Genomic DNA, 17,136 nt, shown 5'->3' on the forward strand with positions numbered 1-17,136 from the left:
TGTGCACACATGTACATCCATATGTAAAATTTAGCCATCTTGTCTTGCCATTCTGCTCTATCTGCTTTTGTCCTCTAGCTGTAAGATTTACAGGCTTGAGACTATACAGGTACCCAAAGCTACAAATTTAGGAGTCATGAGGGAAGCCTATTTAGGGTAGTACTTCCCTTAAAATGCTGATGCAACTCATGAAAAAGTTATCAATAGCTGGTTAATAATATCAAGCAATCAAAGCAATCATATTATTATCCAGTTACTCAATTGAATTCTCTTTCCATCTTGGTCTACATACCTGTCTTTCCCTGTTATAATCTATTTGCTCAGTTAATCTAGCCATTCTTTCTCTTTTCACCACACACTATACATTCATCCCATATTAATCTTGAATCGTATTGTGTCTATGCCCCTATCTCCATTTCTCCACCATCATCAGCAGACATTGCCCCCTTCAAAATTGCCTAGCAACTCCTTATGTGAAAGCCAGTGATGTGGAAGGCTGACTACCCAGAACAATTTCCTATGCCATGGATCCTTGGGAATGCAGTAACCTATTCCCCCAAATTAGGCCTTGTGAACAGATGGACCAAAGTAACAATCTAAAGATCAGTCACTCATGATTTTCAGAAAGACTGTTCCCTCAGCTTACTTCTCATGAGGCAGGTCAGCCCCAGAGAAGCCTTGATTATGTTGAATTTCTCCTTTAACAGCTGGAAAATTAAAGTACCAAACCTGTGATTCTCTCAGCCGTTCAAGAAAAGTACATGTCAGAAACTTGCAGAAACTTCTTTGTGGCTGGCTTTCATTAGCAGAAAGAACCTGACCAAAAAAAAAAAAAAAAAAACAGATATCTCTCCCTTCAATGGAAAGACAGCGGTCCATCAGCCAAAGTGTAATAACTAAAGCCCAGCATCTCCTTTCTACTCCAGTTTTGATTTGAGTTGTTTGAAAATTATCCAGCAAAGGACTGATGGAGGCCAATTACATGGCGTGTATGTTGACAACGCTAGTATTTGTTTCAGAAAGCTCTTCTGAGCTGAGGGCACTTGAGCTACTGACTTAATTTCCAAGCACTTGATTAACACAACGTGGCAAACAGAGGGGGAAGTGTAAGTAATACTGTTTTTCTAGGCTGTTTCTCTCAAGGCTTTGGGGATAAATGTCCCAAAATTCTGATGTTCAAAGCAGGCCTTGTGTACAAAGATCGGATTCCACCTCTCAGCACTATCTCGTGGGAAAAGAAGAACCCAGCCAACAAGGGCGCCTGCTGTTCAGAGGAACATCACTAAGGGTCACAAGGGGCCCTCTGGAGGGACTGGCTTACTGAGAAGTGAAAAGGGAGCACAAGTAGTGACTTCTTAAAGGCATGTCCTGCCTCCCTCAGGGACCCTTTTTAGGTTCACCTCTAAACTGAATGACTGCAGGATCCATTAGAGGTCATTAGAGTTCATTTCTCTCAGAGATTAACTGATCACTTGTCGAAGTATAACTGCCCACTCTGTGGCACTATGACCACACAAATACAAGTCCCACAGTAGGGGCATATATACCTATGTATACATATTCACATATATACAAATGCAGGCTTTCGTGGCACACAAAAGCTCGGCACTGTCATAAGAGATAGAGCTGGTGTGAGCAAAATTAATACTCTTCTTGCCAGCTGTAAACAGACATCTGCATTTCCTAGTGAGCTGCCAAGAATGAGACTCTGGGAGCATAAATGATGTGCCAAAAACAGTCTATTTATTCCAACTTCCAGAAGCAATCAGGAGCAGGCACAAAGTCAGAATTACAGGTCGGATATATGAATTTCAGATCTGTCACCATGCTCAGCACCTGGGATTGGGTCGATGTCAAGCATTGTATGAGACATAAACATGGCATTTGCGTTTTCTGCTAATATGAAAGTAGTTGCTTTGGAGAAAAGGAAATATGGATGCCATGGGAATGGAAAAGTGTTTGGTGATGTGCTGCTCGAAATGGACAAGCCCAAATTGCTCTTCACCACCTTGGGCAAGCAGATCATCAGAACACCAATTGAGTATGGACTCAGGGTCACCATGCATCTCTGCTGTGCCTACTTTCACTGGATACTAGAAGTTTCTCTGGTGGTTACCTATTCCACCCAAACTTCAGAAGAAAACACATGTTCCAGACAATCCTTCTCTGTCAGGGAAAAATAAAGCCAAGTAGAAATGACTTAATGCAACTGGGTACCAGATACGAAAGTGACTTCACAGCAAACACACCCCAGCTCTTGTTATTTGAGTGATTTTGGTGATGATGACTCCATGTGATGGGCAGTGATCCCCAACACTCTGAAGCAAATAGAATAGCAACTGCTTACTAAAAAACAAGATGCACACTTACACATGCCTTTCCAACTTTACACACAGAGGGTGGATGGATCAGGCCCACCAAGGGTGGGTGTGAGGAAGGTATAAGGTTAGGAAAAAGGAAAATAATCACATTACTCTAAATAGCTGGTAGAACTTTGTAGGGTTTCTAAGTGAAAACTAAATACAGTTTATCAAGAGATTAGGTAAAAGAAAGTCAGCAAAGGTAGTTCTTCTAAACTTTCCCCCTTCCCAAAACAATGCTCATTTGTTCTTCCACCAAAGTAATGCCAATGTAAGTACTAGTGTTCTGCCTCCAGCAAAGTCTGGTTTTTGAGTAGTTTAATATCAAGTGCCTGATACAGACATCTACAAGTTTAATTAAGGGTGTTTGGATTTTCTGTTTTGTTCTCATTGGGAAGGTTGGAGATGTAGGGGATTAGTTGTCAAAACATATACAGCTCTCAGACGGATAGCTAGGTTCATGGCTCTTCTGCTGTGGGCTATGCTGTATTCACCAGATGGAAAGTGACATCTACATTTCACCAAGATGGCTCACGCCTGTCCTTACACTGCTTTGGGCTGTTGTTCACAGGTTATAGTTAATTCTCAAAGTATGGTTGTAAGTGTGGCCTGACTTTCTGGGGTCCCCATAATTGAGGCTGCGTTTTAACTATCTCTTTCTACACCTGTCTATTCAAGTTGTCCTCAGCAAGAGGAAATAGCAAACCTACCTACAATAGGAAAAATATCAAAAGACCAGAAGCCACTCCCCATGTGGACACTTGATCCTACGGAGTTTACCACTGGATGAGGAATGGTTTAATACTGATGATTTGATTGATGCTTCCAGAAACAAAGAACACACGTTCTTAGTACCCTGAATGGTTATTACCAGCCCTATAAGATATGGTGGGGAAGAATAGTTTATGAAGAAGTGAGGGAGTATCTGATCCCAATTTGATCCTGAGTTTTCACCATGATCAGAAAAAAAAAAAATCAGTTTGACAATACCCAGAATACTCCTTTCCACTCCAGAGCTGTTCTTGTTGGAATTAGAGGAAGCAACATCATTCTTACATTTAATTTTTGGAGGCAAAATATATTTTTCTCCAACAGCAAGAATATCTGGGTTTTAATTTGGCATAAACCTCATTCCTAGAAATACTCATGTCCAATTACTGCCCCCTTACTATCCAAAGTGTCACTCTCTCTTTCTTTCAAGACAAATACGTTTAAATAGCAGCAGTGGCACCTCGCAGGTGTTCAAAGAGAAGGGCAACACTGTACAGGATGCCATGTGATTAGAACTTCTAATGACCGCACAGAAAGCAAGCAAATAGGAATGCTAGGCTCATTTCCCTCGTTTCTTACTTAAGAGAAGAGAAGTAAATGAAAGGAAGAAGAAATAGTTTGGTAATTAAAATGTGACAAAAAGATAAAGCTGAACCAGTGCAATTTAGCCTTCAGGTGCAGAATATAGAGTCCAAAAGAATGTGAAGTGGACTTAATTAGATGCAATTGTCTTCATAGTGAAAGTAGTCAGCTAAACCCAGTCTCCTGCATTTTGGAAGACACTTCCCACACCCCTCTCCTGAGTGGTGGCCTTTATAGGCACATGGTTGTTCCATACCACTAGGTGGAGAAAGAAAGATTGAGAGCTTCCCATCATCCTTGTGGGGCTCTAGCCTACATTATTTTGGCAGAGTATCAGAATCTCAATAATAACAATGGTAAGTAATAATATCTGCCCTTGTGTTAGTGAAGAGGAACATTTTTAATCATTCAGAAATTTTCGTGACATGTAAAGTGTAATTGTGAGGAATGTGTGGGTGTACGAAATGTATCTGTCGAGTTCAGAGTCCTCTAGATTAAAGAAAAAACTTATATGATTATTAATGGTGCCGTTAATAGATGTGTTGGACAATGGGTGTACCCATTTTCACAATAATTCTCAAAACAAATCTATGTTCAGATGCTTTAAAATTTTATCACATGATACAAGAATATAACTTCATCAGCCTTTAAAGGTTCTTTTTTCTTTTACTTTCTTTTTTTTCCCTTCAAAAATCAATGAAGACTTGATTTCTGTCAATCATTGTATTGAGGGTGAATATACTACCTGAATTTTGTGCATGTTACATTGTAGTTGTAACCTTTTCTAATTCAGGATGAATACAAGACGGTTGTGATTGTGCAGTGTATCAATAAAGTTTGAAGAAATTTGTAACTTTTAGGGGACTCTTCATTAGGATGTCCCTTAGAAATTCAGCAATGGGAAAAAATGAAGCAGTTATGTGTTTTCAGACTTTGGGGAATCAATACGATCAGAAATATGAATAGGGCCCTAACCTTTTTCCCTCTCCCTTCCTTCCCTTACACAGACACATACACACACACACACACACACACACACACACACACACACACACACACACACTCACACACACACACGGGAGGGGGGATGCTCTTCACCTGTATTACTAGCAAACATTTATCCTACTTACCAACAAGTAAACATTCAGCTCAAGCTCCAAATCTCAATTATATTTTGTCACTGGATAAATTGAAATCACATAATTCCTAAAACAATGCCAAGGTTCCACCCAGTTTCACTATTCTTTCTTAGAATCCCTGATGTTTCCTTCCACCAAAGGATGCATCTTTTGGCAAGGACAGTATTAATGACACACACTTGTTCTTGAATGAAGGTGCCATTGCATTGATTATGGTTCACAGCCTGAGCTGCCATACATAGAAGTGCAATAAATGGTGACTATGCCTCGTTTCCTAGGTTGCCAGTTCTAAAACATCATTTCTTTCCCACCACAGCCCAGCTTATCCTCCATTACCACCTTGCTTCTATGAAGGAATGGATAATAAATTTTTTTTTAAAATCATCTGTTCTCAACAAACTGTCATTCAGTGAATTCTTTCTAGTAGGTATGTTGTCTTGGACAGAGTTCAGCATTCACACACCTTCCCATTGCTACTTCTCAATATTCTGATGTGTTTATTTTCTTTTGGTCTTGTTTTCAGCCACTAGATCTCTCTAGGCATATCACAGATAGAGCTCATGGACATGGGCTGCAGTAATCTGAGAGTTCAATAGAGCGTGGGTAAAGACTCTTTAGCTCATTTCTCAGCACAAGGAACTTTTCTGAAAAATCCCTGAAGCTAGACCTTGGACATGGGTATTTTTGTTGATTAACCCAAGCTTCCATGAGTCAGTATCTTCTGAAGGAAAGGAATACAGGCACCTTGATATGTGAGCTATGTGTCTGTGTTTAAGTCAAAATGGCAAGCATACACTTGTTCCTCATGAGAGTTTCTACTCTGTGTTCGGTGTGAGGTCATGGCATACCTATCCCACTGTAGACCTTCACTCCTTTCTTTATTGTTTTTCTTCTTCCATTTTAATCCCTTTCTTCCCTTCTGCAGCAGATCCTCTCCTGCTCCTGTTCACACCATAACAACTTCCCTTTGCCTTCTCTTTTCCTGGTAGAGATATTTATCAGTCTCTTAGTCCATCTGGCCACTCTCCCATCAAACATCAGTGTACCAATTTGTTCTTCCATCAGCTAACCACTCACCTAGACATTCACATATTATTTTCCCATTTATACAACCCTAATTCTCTCTATACAATCATGTGCCTCCCTAATGTGACTGTGTTCTCTGTCTATTTATTTAAGCCATCTATCCATTTCTTACCTGTCAATCCATCTGCTGAGCATCCTCTAGCTAGCCTTTGGCAGAAATACCTATTTCCTAGCCCACTTAAAGGTAATGAAAATCTTGGCTGTTATCTCGCTATTCCACAAGGGAGGCTTTATCTAGTTATTCTGAAACACAGTTGGTAAACGATTGGATGCATTTTTGTTATCTTCACCCCAAATACACCCTATTAAAAACGTATACATACAGAAGTGCTTTGGGAGACGTGTGAGGGCATACCTGTTCCTATCGAGGTGTGTTACATTGCAAGGGAGATGAAGAATTAGGAGCCTAAACACTGAGACGAGGCTTAATGTCTCATATTATTTATATGTGTGGTTAATTGTCGCTACTGCTATTTGTTAATTTTTATTTATTTCAGGATAAGGTCTCTTTCTGGAGTATATGCAGGCCTTGTACTGACAATATTCCTTCCTCTGTTCCCTGGCACTAGGATTCCAAATGTGCACCACCATGTGCAACTTGATGCTTAACTTTCTCACACAATAATTGTGGTTGTCCAGTGGATACAGCTAACGACTGCAGTGACAGGAAAGCCTTGACTGTGATGGCCTCCTTTTAACGCTCTTTTATTTAAAGCTTAGTAAATTTGTCGCATTCATGAATGCTAAGGGTGTCACTCACTGGCACCAAGTCCATTGGTCAGCTCTAGAAACAAAGCCCTGACACCACAAGGGATACTTCCATGGTCTCCTTGTCCTCTCCAGGTCTTGAGTGTTCTCCTCTCCCTTACAAGCACTCCATTTATCCATTTATTCGTCCTGCATGCACCATCTGCAGAGAAATTCCCCCGCAAGGAGTTCACATTTAAGATAAGAGAGGAACTGTATAAAAAGGAACAATTACAGAAAATATTGCAAGTATTACGATAGAGAGATGAGAAAATGGTTGTAGGCTACAGAACAAATATTGGGAGATAATTAGAAGGCTTCCTTATTTTTCCCTATTGATCCCCCAGGGACAAGAAACTGGGTGTAAACAGCGAAGATAGGCAGTGGACATAGCTCATGGATATTATAAATACAAAATAAGCAGGTTAACAGAACTATAGCATGCTCATTGTTCAAGAAGTCTGTGGTGGAATAAATAAATATTTGTTAATGGAACAAGTACCATGAAAAGCATTAAGACTCTAAACAGCCAAAGGGCCATACTGTGCAGTTGGTGATAAAGCTGACTCAAGATCTCCTGGAGGGGATGAACTCACATCCATGGTGCCAAATCAGGCTGGAATCTAAAGTTCAGTCTCCATGCAGAGGTATAGAGCACACTGTCCCTCCTGTGCCAGGGAGTTTTATGAGCCTTGAAGATTGTCAAGAGGGTCAGTGGTGATTGGTAGCTGGGATCAGGTAGCAATGGAGACCATGCTAAGGGTGGCCTTACTGAGTAGCTTCTGGAACTGAACTCCAAGAAGATGAGATGCCTCAATGGCTGTGCCTTGAGATGGAATACGAGACTTATTTGCATTTAAGTATTTGAAAGCTTCTCTTCTTTCAAAACCAAGAATGGATACAGTATTTACTTCTCCATTAACTATCTCCGGTGAGACATTTTCTTTCATTTACTTAGAGTCCCTGAACCAGGTATTTTCTTTAGAAATATGACATGATATAACTAAGAAAATATCTTTTTAAAATTACAACCTTACAAATTGCCTTGGACCGATTGCCACCGTCTTTTAACTTCCTTCTCATTCTGACAACATAGTGACCATAATAGCCACCTTAGAAGACTGCCTGTTAGAAGTATTAGTTTATTAGACATGAATGGATAAAAATGTTAGTGTAAGACCTGGTGAGAAACAGTTTATTGCAAAGTAAACATTGGTTTTATCTTCCTATCCTTCCCGTAGATCCCCAATGTCCTCGTTTTCCAGAGCTTCTGAAAGAGATCATTCCAGTGTCTTTAGAAAAATAAAACCATATTTTCTGAGTCATTCCTCTACTGAAATGGAAAACATAGACAAACGTGTCTGAGACTTGGGTTATTAAACTGAAAAGCTTCAAACCTTCATTAATAAAGTTTTTGGTAGATCTTGAATTTTCAGCTCATCACCAAAGGCACAGAGAGAACAAACTAAGAGGCAAACTCTATATTTTCAAGAAAAGTTCAGCCCAGATTCAAGAACACAGTCTAGAATATGGTTTCTAAGCCTTTACCAGTCCAGTGTTTTATTCCCACCATAGAAAGTAGTTCAACGCATCCTTTTAGCCATCACTCAAAACCAGAAGCATATTTAACCCAGACTGAGGGATTCCAGGCATACTTCCAGAGTAGTAGATATAAAGATGAGTCTTCAAGGCACAGAAGAATGTAGCCAAAAATAGTGGAAGGAAGTAGAAGATGTACAGACAGCTATCTCATAGATCCTGTAAATGTGGGAGAAACACAAGGTTAATAAACTGAACATAGGAACATGGGCCACTTTAAGGAATGCATGGAAAATATAGAGAGAAACAGCAAGAACTAGGTATGTCCAGTCTTTACCCACTGTAACAAGTTTTTGTCTGCAAAGTTCACTGGAGAGCCACACAATCAAGCAACAAAAGAAATACGCACACATGCATATGCAAGCACATGCACATACACACACACACAATGCTTTTGATTTGTGTTTGGCCACACACATAACTATATAACTATGCCCAGGGTGTATACAGCCTGCAGGATATAGGTTGGTCACTCTTGATAGACACTTAGAAACCTTGCAGTGAGTAATCAAATGCTATAATTTGCCCTAAAAGAGACAAGAGAGTAGGGGGATTTACTCAGAATAAGAAAAGGATTAGGTTTGCAGTTGAGAAAGACCCCAAGGCAACAGGATAAAAAAGAGGGGAGGGAACCCTGGAGGGAATAACTCAAGAGAGAAGGGATAAGGAATAAGAATCAATAAGCAACTTAAAGTTGTGTCAGAGATCAGAGGCATGGCATATTCTAAGACCTAGAATGTACATGTGTTTTCAGCTCAGGCAACATGGTAGATGGTTGATTCTGAAAGCTTAAGGAGATGATGTTATCCGATGCATTTTTGGGCATATTCAGTTTTAAGTACCACCCGTAGAACTTCCAGGTGGAGATGTTTAAGTGCTATCAGCATTTTCCTGAGTCATCCAATCATATCTGCATGGTCCACAAGGGATGCCTGATTTCTTTTCTCTGTCAACCTCCCTAATTCCAAAGGAACTTTAGCTCCTTAGATCATCCATCTGCAACTCGTTTCTTATCCTCCATTTCCTCTTTATCTTGATTTTTGTCTGGAAGAGGTGCTGTTTTTCTTGCTTGCTGGGATGGAGGGCAGAGAGCAATTCCCTGATTAGGTAGTCAGGAAGTAACAGATGATTTCAGCAGGGAAGGGGAATTGGCCCAGCTCTCCTACCATCCTAATAGCTTATGGCACTTCCCATGTCTAAAACAAAAGGTCAAGCCATTATGCACTGGGTAACATGAAAATAACTGAACATAAAGCAGCTTTGAATACACACACACACACACACACACACACACACACACACACACACACAACTTACCTGCACGATGGAGGAACACAAGCATTCTTTTTATTTTTATCATATAGTCTGAGGTTCCCTTGCTTTCAAATCAAGGAGAGATTTTTATGCTTCCAAACCCTATCAAAGAACCTACTCCTAATTAAAAAGAATGAATTTCATCTGAACAATTTAAGAATATAGTGTTTTGCTTTTTCCCACTGGTCCATGGGAAACCTCCCTGAAGCCAGCTAGAGAGAGACATCGCTGCAGCTTGACATCATGGTTTTCAGCTGCATCTAGAGGACTTGTGTTATCTGGCTCTTTGAAGTCACAAGAGCTTTCATTGATGTGTGTATAGTTCAGGAGGCAAGACCTTCCAAATGAGAAAAAAATCTGAGAATAAGCCCTGACTCTGCAAAATAATATCTGTAGGCCAGAGGGCTTAAAGCATCCTACTCTTCACTTTTCTGTTTACTCCTCCTTAACTACAGCTAGTAGCTACCTACTACAGCATTGCTATCTGGTACCTTAGATCAAATGTGTTACCAAAATCCTTGGTACAGCTCTACCTATACTTCTATGTCACAGCATCTGAAGCAGCTTTCTCTACCCTGTGGTACCCCTCTTTCAAAGCACTTCCAGCTCCTGTACATGATGTCCTCAAAGGCTTAACATAGATGGTTGCTTTTTCTAAGTACCAAGTTCTTGGCCCTGTGATTGGAGGCATTGCTGTTGAAGTTGGCTAGGAAAGGCTCAGGGATACAGAGCAGAAAGAAACCTGTGGCTAGTGTGTCCAGTTTTTGTTTTTATCAGAGAAAAAAAGAATTTTTACTAAGGTAAGAGCACATCGTCAATTGGTGAGTTTCAGCTTCTTGGAAGAGATCTGATCTGTGGGACAAGGGATAGCACTTGATAGGGAATCATCAAGGTGAATCAAGGCAGTGAATGGTTAGGAATCACAAGCATAAGTAGGTATTGTTTTAGAAAGAAGACTTAGTCTTCATTTTTTTTTATTCCATACAGAGACTTTGTTGAATGATGTCTCATGGTATCAGATATAGAAGCATCCAATTGTGCAAAGCATATGCCTGGGGGAGGTGCCATTATAATGAAGCAAAGGACAGTTAGAATTTGCCTACCTTACTGTCCCAGATAATAAATCAAGTGTCTATCCCCACACTCAGTCTGTGTTCAACACTATCCACTCTCCATGCTTCTTTCTCAGTGCCTTGGAGAACCCATTTATCATATGCAAGGAAACCACAATATACTGGGATGTTTAGTGCTTAGGCTCTGCAGGAATATAGACCTTTCAGGATGGCCTGTCCCTCAGGACCAAAGCGGGTTCAAATCTGTCCCGCAGTCTATGTCTTTTGTTCATGGTCTTGTTCTGTACATGGTAAATTTGTGAATACAGTAGCTCTGGTTACAAGACCAAGTCACTTTACTTTCTATCTCGTTGTCACTGAAGGGTTCAAGGAAATCAGCTTATTAGGGTAATAATCACTGTGTGTTTGGGTCAGTGTAGCAGAAATGAGACTCTTGAGGGCCTAGTTGATAAAAGGCTCTGATTCCCTCATCAATGCAGCCAACATCTTGATCTCTGTGCAGCATCACTATGGACAATCCTATCCAGCCTTTCTCCCTGTCTCATATTTTCTGGCTTACGTGAGAGTGGTTCCAGTACCCAAGTCAGTGTGCTCCTTTGAATGGGTTACCTTTGATGTCAATTCCTGGCTGAGTTTCTCTGATTTCCCTCTTGTCCCTGCCTCCCTCTTCCCGCATTGATCTCAGTTCTGTGGGCAGCCTCACACTCTTCCACCTGTTCCCAATTCTCACCTCAAGAAAACTCAGAAATGCTGAGGAGGAGTGTAAGACAGGATGTAAAGTTTCTGTGGGGGTGAGGAATACTTTCTTGTGAACATACAGTGTTTGGTTGCCAAGCACTGAAATCCCCCAGTGGATATCACATCCCCAAGCACCCATGCCTACCATGTGTGCAGAGAACAAACTAGCAGGGAGAGAAGACAGTATGCAGAAATCTGCTAACTTTTAACCACAATGGGACTCGGCGCCTTTGTTAACTCTTGTAATGTTAAAAACAGGCACAGACACATGGATCATCTTCAGGGAAGTATAGTTTACTACCAGACTAACAAAGCTGGATATTTAACACAGATCCATCCCATTCAAAGCTGATATTTTATCTGGTTCAACAGCAAACTGGTCCAAGATTCAGGGATGACTTTATATACCCAAACACACTGAGCTCTCCTTACTAAAAATAAGAGCTGCTCACTTAAGCATCATCCAAGTATGGCTTCTTGTCAGTGTCCATAGGAATACAGGTATTTCCATCTAGTTAGAGAAAATAGCTCTAAGTTCCTAGACAATCTCCTGACTCCAAGACCATGACTAGAAAAAAAATCTCCCTATTTACAAGGGTTTTGCCCATTCCCCATGGAGAAACAAGCTGACAGCATTGGCTTATGAGCCTGGCCTTCGACTAGGTGTAACTCTGAGAGTATTCAGTCAGAAGCCAGGCTGAAAACTCACCAAGTATTAAGTGAAGAGAAAATTAATCTAAGGCTCTACATACATCATCAAACATTTTATGAATAAGAAAAATATTTTTGTTCTAGTTTGGCAAAAAAAAAAAAGGTCAGTAAATATCATATTCTATGGGTTTATACTTGGACTATGAAACATTAACTCAGTCTATTTTCCATTTACGAAAATGTGAACTACCAATTTCTTAAAACTATTATATTAATATAAATCTGTCAGTATAAAATAGCAATCACCTATCCATCTAGTTGTCAGGTATCTTCATCGGCTATTTTTCTCATTTCTGTGACCAAATACTAGATATGACAACTTAGAGGGAATTTTTTATTCTGGACCTCAGTTTTAGGAGATTCAGTCAATTGTCATTTGACTCTGGGATTATGAGCCCATTAAGACAGAGAAGACCATGGCAACAGGAGGACACAAGAGAGAAATGTCTTTTCTTTTTGGTGGAAAAAGTTGCTTATGTGTAAAGGAGGCCAGGGAAAGAAATGGGCCCGAGTGACATGCTTCAGACTGCTTCTTTCAAGCAGCCCTATCTGCTACCTTTCATACTTCTCAATAATGCCATCACAGAATGAACCTCATAAAAGATTAATCAAATCACTAAGTCAGAGCTCATAGGACCTAGTGAGCATTGGAGACCCCCTTATAGGTGCACATGGAAGTATCTTCATTAATCATCTAGATGTTCCTCAAACCCCTCACATTGAGAATCAAGATTCTTACACTATGTCTCTGCCTCTCAACCTGACTGCCATTAACCATCTGTCTATCATACATCTTTTTGACTATGACTCTGTGACCCTCAAATGTACTGCCCTCAGGAAAATGGGCAGTTTCCATGTTTTCTGCTTTCCCAACATGGACAGCAGTGCCTAGAACTTAGTGACCTTTCTCTCTGTTGAGTGAAGGCATGGCTTTTAAGGTGAAGAGAAGCAAAGGAAAATGTTCCTTTGAGCAGAGTCATTACAGAAAGGTGTTGAAAAGATCATGTGGATATGAAAGGTCCAGGAGTACTTGGCCACTTCTTTGTCTGAATAGATAGTTGTCTGAAAAGGACAGGCACTCTCTTAATCACATTCTTCTTCATCTAGCATAGCAGCACTGATGTTTTATTATAATAACATCTCAGATTTTCAGATGTTTGGGTGTGAAATTTTAAGTTCCTTAGGTAAGGCATCTATATCACAGCAGCCAATAGCTTGATCTTCTAATGCTAGCTGAAAGTGGATAGGAATTCATGTCCAGCCCCACAGGTTCCAGGTTTATTTCTCCCTACCTTTCTCCCATAATCACCTCCTCATGTCACGTTAGAATTACATGGCTCTTGAAGTTCCCTTGTGCTCTCAGAAAGGCAAACTTCAACTTCCTCAGCACATTTTTTTTTTCTGAGCCATAAATCTATCTCCTAACTCCCCCAAAGTGACTCCCATGTCCAGCCTCCTCATTGCACCAACAGACTGACAGAACTTTAAAAAGACAAAGCATTCATTTCCCAAGAAATACCACAATTCAAAGATAAAAGGGCTAGTTCATTGAGGAGTGAATGAGACCCAAGATTCTGGATCTTAGATGTCCAGTGTTTAAAGCATTCTATTGGGAGCATCTGCTGTGGGTTGTCACTGTAACAAATCCTATAAAAATCTCATTGACACAAGATGTGGTCCTGAATTCAGTCATGTAAGAGAAGATTGTGAGGAAAGCATGAATACACACACACACACACACACACACACACACACACACACACACACACCTGGTGTTGGGGGACACAGAGACAGAGATGATTAAAATATTAAATGGGAACAGTGTTCTTTAGAGATCATCTCCCACTGGGCAAATGTTACTAGGTGACTAAATCACAAAGAATATTCTATAAGCACAAATTACCTTACTACACTAAACAAAAGTTCCCATTCTGTAACTTAGAAAGGTTATCCGTGGGAGCGACTCCAAAGATCTACATCCTTCGTTCAGGAAATTCATGGTCCTCCAGAGATATCCCTAAATAATAAAAGGTACACAGGAAAGGGGTGGTGCAAACACCCACTTGGATGAGAGCCCTGGCTGCTTTGCTCCAGTCCTGGCCACATCAGTAAACATCACTGCAGCAATCAATTTGGCTTTTTTGATGCAGACAAAACCATAAAGGGAAAGCATTAGAAGAGGTAATAAAAGCCCTCCTCGTACAGTTAATAGAGAGCCTCCTAGATGGAACAAGCCCAGCTGTTGCCACTGCAGATTTACTTCTGTTTTCAAGTTCAAATAGAGACTAAAACATTATCTTCGCAGGAATTGATTTTACGTCTTCCAAACACATATGCCACCTTAATTGTGATTTGTGTGATAACTCAGCTGCTGAAAGCTTTCGTTTATCTCTACCTGGTTAAACAACTTTAAATAATAACAAGTCAATATATCTGTCTATTGACCAGGGCTCTTCTGCAGCCCCAGAGTACATGGGTGAAGAAGAAAGAGACGTTTAACCCTTTACCAGGCCCAGTCTCACATCCACTTCCCCCAGCTTGGTTTTAATGGTGAGGCATAACTGCCTTCAAATTGAATTGAATAGAGAAGTGTAGACACTCCATGTGGTGTCTTTTCTTGTGTAAAACACGTCTTTCTGTGTGTTTGTTTGCTTGCCTGTTTTCAGCCTTAATATATCTCTTAAAAGAAAAAAAAGACATTGATTCTTTTTAATACTCTTGTTCTGAATTTCCTCACTCATTTTTCTTATAGGGTATTTACTTGAATAAGTGGTATTGAAAAAAAAAGGTTACATTAAAAACCCACACAAAATATAATGGAAGGTTTCTTGAGTATTTCTTTTAAGACATGCCTGTGAAGATAGGAAGGCTCAAAGCCATATGGTATGTGCAAAGAGGAGCAGGGTCAGGGAATTCATCTATTACAGCATCTTAGGCTTGGTGGGGTTTAGAACAAATGTTTTGGTCCCTGCTGGTAATAAGTTTTGTTTGTTTTTTGTTTTTAAAGTTGTTTATTGTTGTTGATTTGATTTTTTTATTTACTGGACCAACTCATTTTTTGAGCTTCAGGAAAGCTAGAATGTTGCAGACCCTTCAACGAGAGCCCTGCTACTTCATACCAGCTTCTTCAGGAGAAAAGGATAGCCCACAAATGGCAGCCTCTTGGTATAATGCAATACCCTAGCATTGGTAATAGGGTCTGTTCTTCCTATGACTTGAAGTGTCCTTAGGGTCCTGGGCTCATAATGAAGATGGGGAATGGGCTCTGTCTCTTCATGCTGTCCCAAATACTGAGCAAGAAGGCAAGTAGCTACCTTCCATATCCTTCCCTGTAGTGTTGAGACATTTTGGATCACTGCAAAATAGGGAGTGTTTGAAAAGGTAAGGCCTGTTCCTTGCATATGACTAGAATTCTAGATATTGTTATTACAGCCCAGGCCATGGCAAGGGGTGTTTTTCTTTACTAGGAGGGAGGAAGAAAGGAAAATCCAAACACCAAGTACAGCTCTCCTATAGACTGTTCTGGGGAGAGTAGAGGGAGTCACAGGCTATGGTCTCCTCAGTGAGGAACTTCACGGCAATTCTGGGTTTGTTTTGCATTGGCTTTCCACAATCTTCACTTTAAAACTTTGTTTCTGGGTTAATAAAAGCCACAGTGAGATTTTCATTCAAAATATCCCCCCTTTCCTCGTCTCAGTCTTCCTCTTTATCCTCCTCAGCCCAGTCCCAGAAATGAACACTACAGAGTCTTTTGAAGTAAATAATAATGTTACTAATAAACAAAACTTATAACTGACAGGGCCTCATGACCAGTGAACTCTTAGAATGAAAAGCTATCAGTAATTACTAATTAGAAAAGCTCATCTGGGGTACGTGTTCAACCATCAATGGACACTTTTCGACTCTTTCCTGCTTCTGTCCCTTGTGATTTCCTTCAGGGCAAGGATTTTTCATTAATTATCTTGTTTTCTCAGACAAGAAATGAATGACAATTCCACTTACTCCCTCCCCCCTTTTTTTAAAACTCCATAACTGCCTCATTGGGATACGAACTTCCTTGTTTCATGTTGACACTGAAATGACATTTGTACTGAGACGTTCTACACACCACCATGAAAATGACTCCCAGCTGCCCTAATTTTCTGGCACTCTGTGTCTTATTAAAACATGTTTTGTTTATGTATGCTTACTGTGAAGCATGTGGGGATTTGCCCAAACAATATAACATTGGATCCAGCCACTCCCTCCTCTGAAACATGTGATCAAATCAACGTCATGGTTTTTATTTGTCATCCTGTGCCACAGTTCCCTTCTGTGCCTGCACAGCAATGATGTCACTTAGCAAAGACAGGAATACCTTTACGGTGACTGAGATGCACGTGTGTACTTGCTCCAGCTCATGGGTTCGATGGAATGGAGAGGGAAATACTTCACCTGTCATATAATAGTCACTGAATAAACATGCATTGAATTGCATTAAATGAGGGGTGAGCAGTACTGCTCACCTTCGGGGTAGGAACTGATTAGTCTTACGCAGAATCTAAGGCAGCAGCCAGTGGAAGCTTTGTGAACATCTCCTTCTTCATTTTCTAATCTAAATAAACTGTCCAACTCACTAAACCACATGATTCTTCAATACTGGCTCCATGGGGAAGAAAAGAATGAAGAGCAATGGAGGGAGGAGGAGCAAGCTGCTGGGGGGAGAAGCTCTGGAGGGTTGAGGGTGGTGGGAACACTGGGTCAAATGCAGAGCAAGCCAATATTCATTTTTCAGAGGGAGAAAAAGAATACAGAGTACAAAAAGGTCAGTAAAACAAAGGGATAAAACTCCAACTTTGACACCACGTATGCCTGGTCCCACTTGGTCCTTCTGTGATGCTCTCATGGAACAAGTACATGGTAAATGCTACTCTGGCTAGGGACAGAAGACTCTGCTGGTCCATGGAGAGGATTCTGCAGTTCTCCCCATCCATAGCCAACAGGGAAGAAACAAATATAAGAAAGAAAAACAGAGAA

Source organism: Micromys minutus (genome assembly GCF_963924665.1).
Source record: "Micromys minutus genome assembly, chromosome: 16".
NCBI lineage: Eukaryota > Metazoa > Chordata > Mammalia > Rodentia > Muridae > Micromys > Micromys minutus.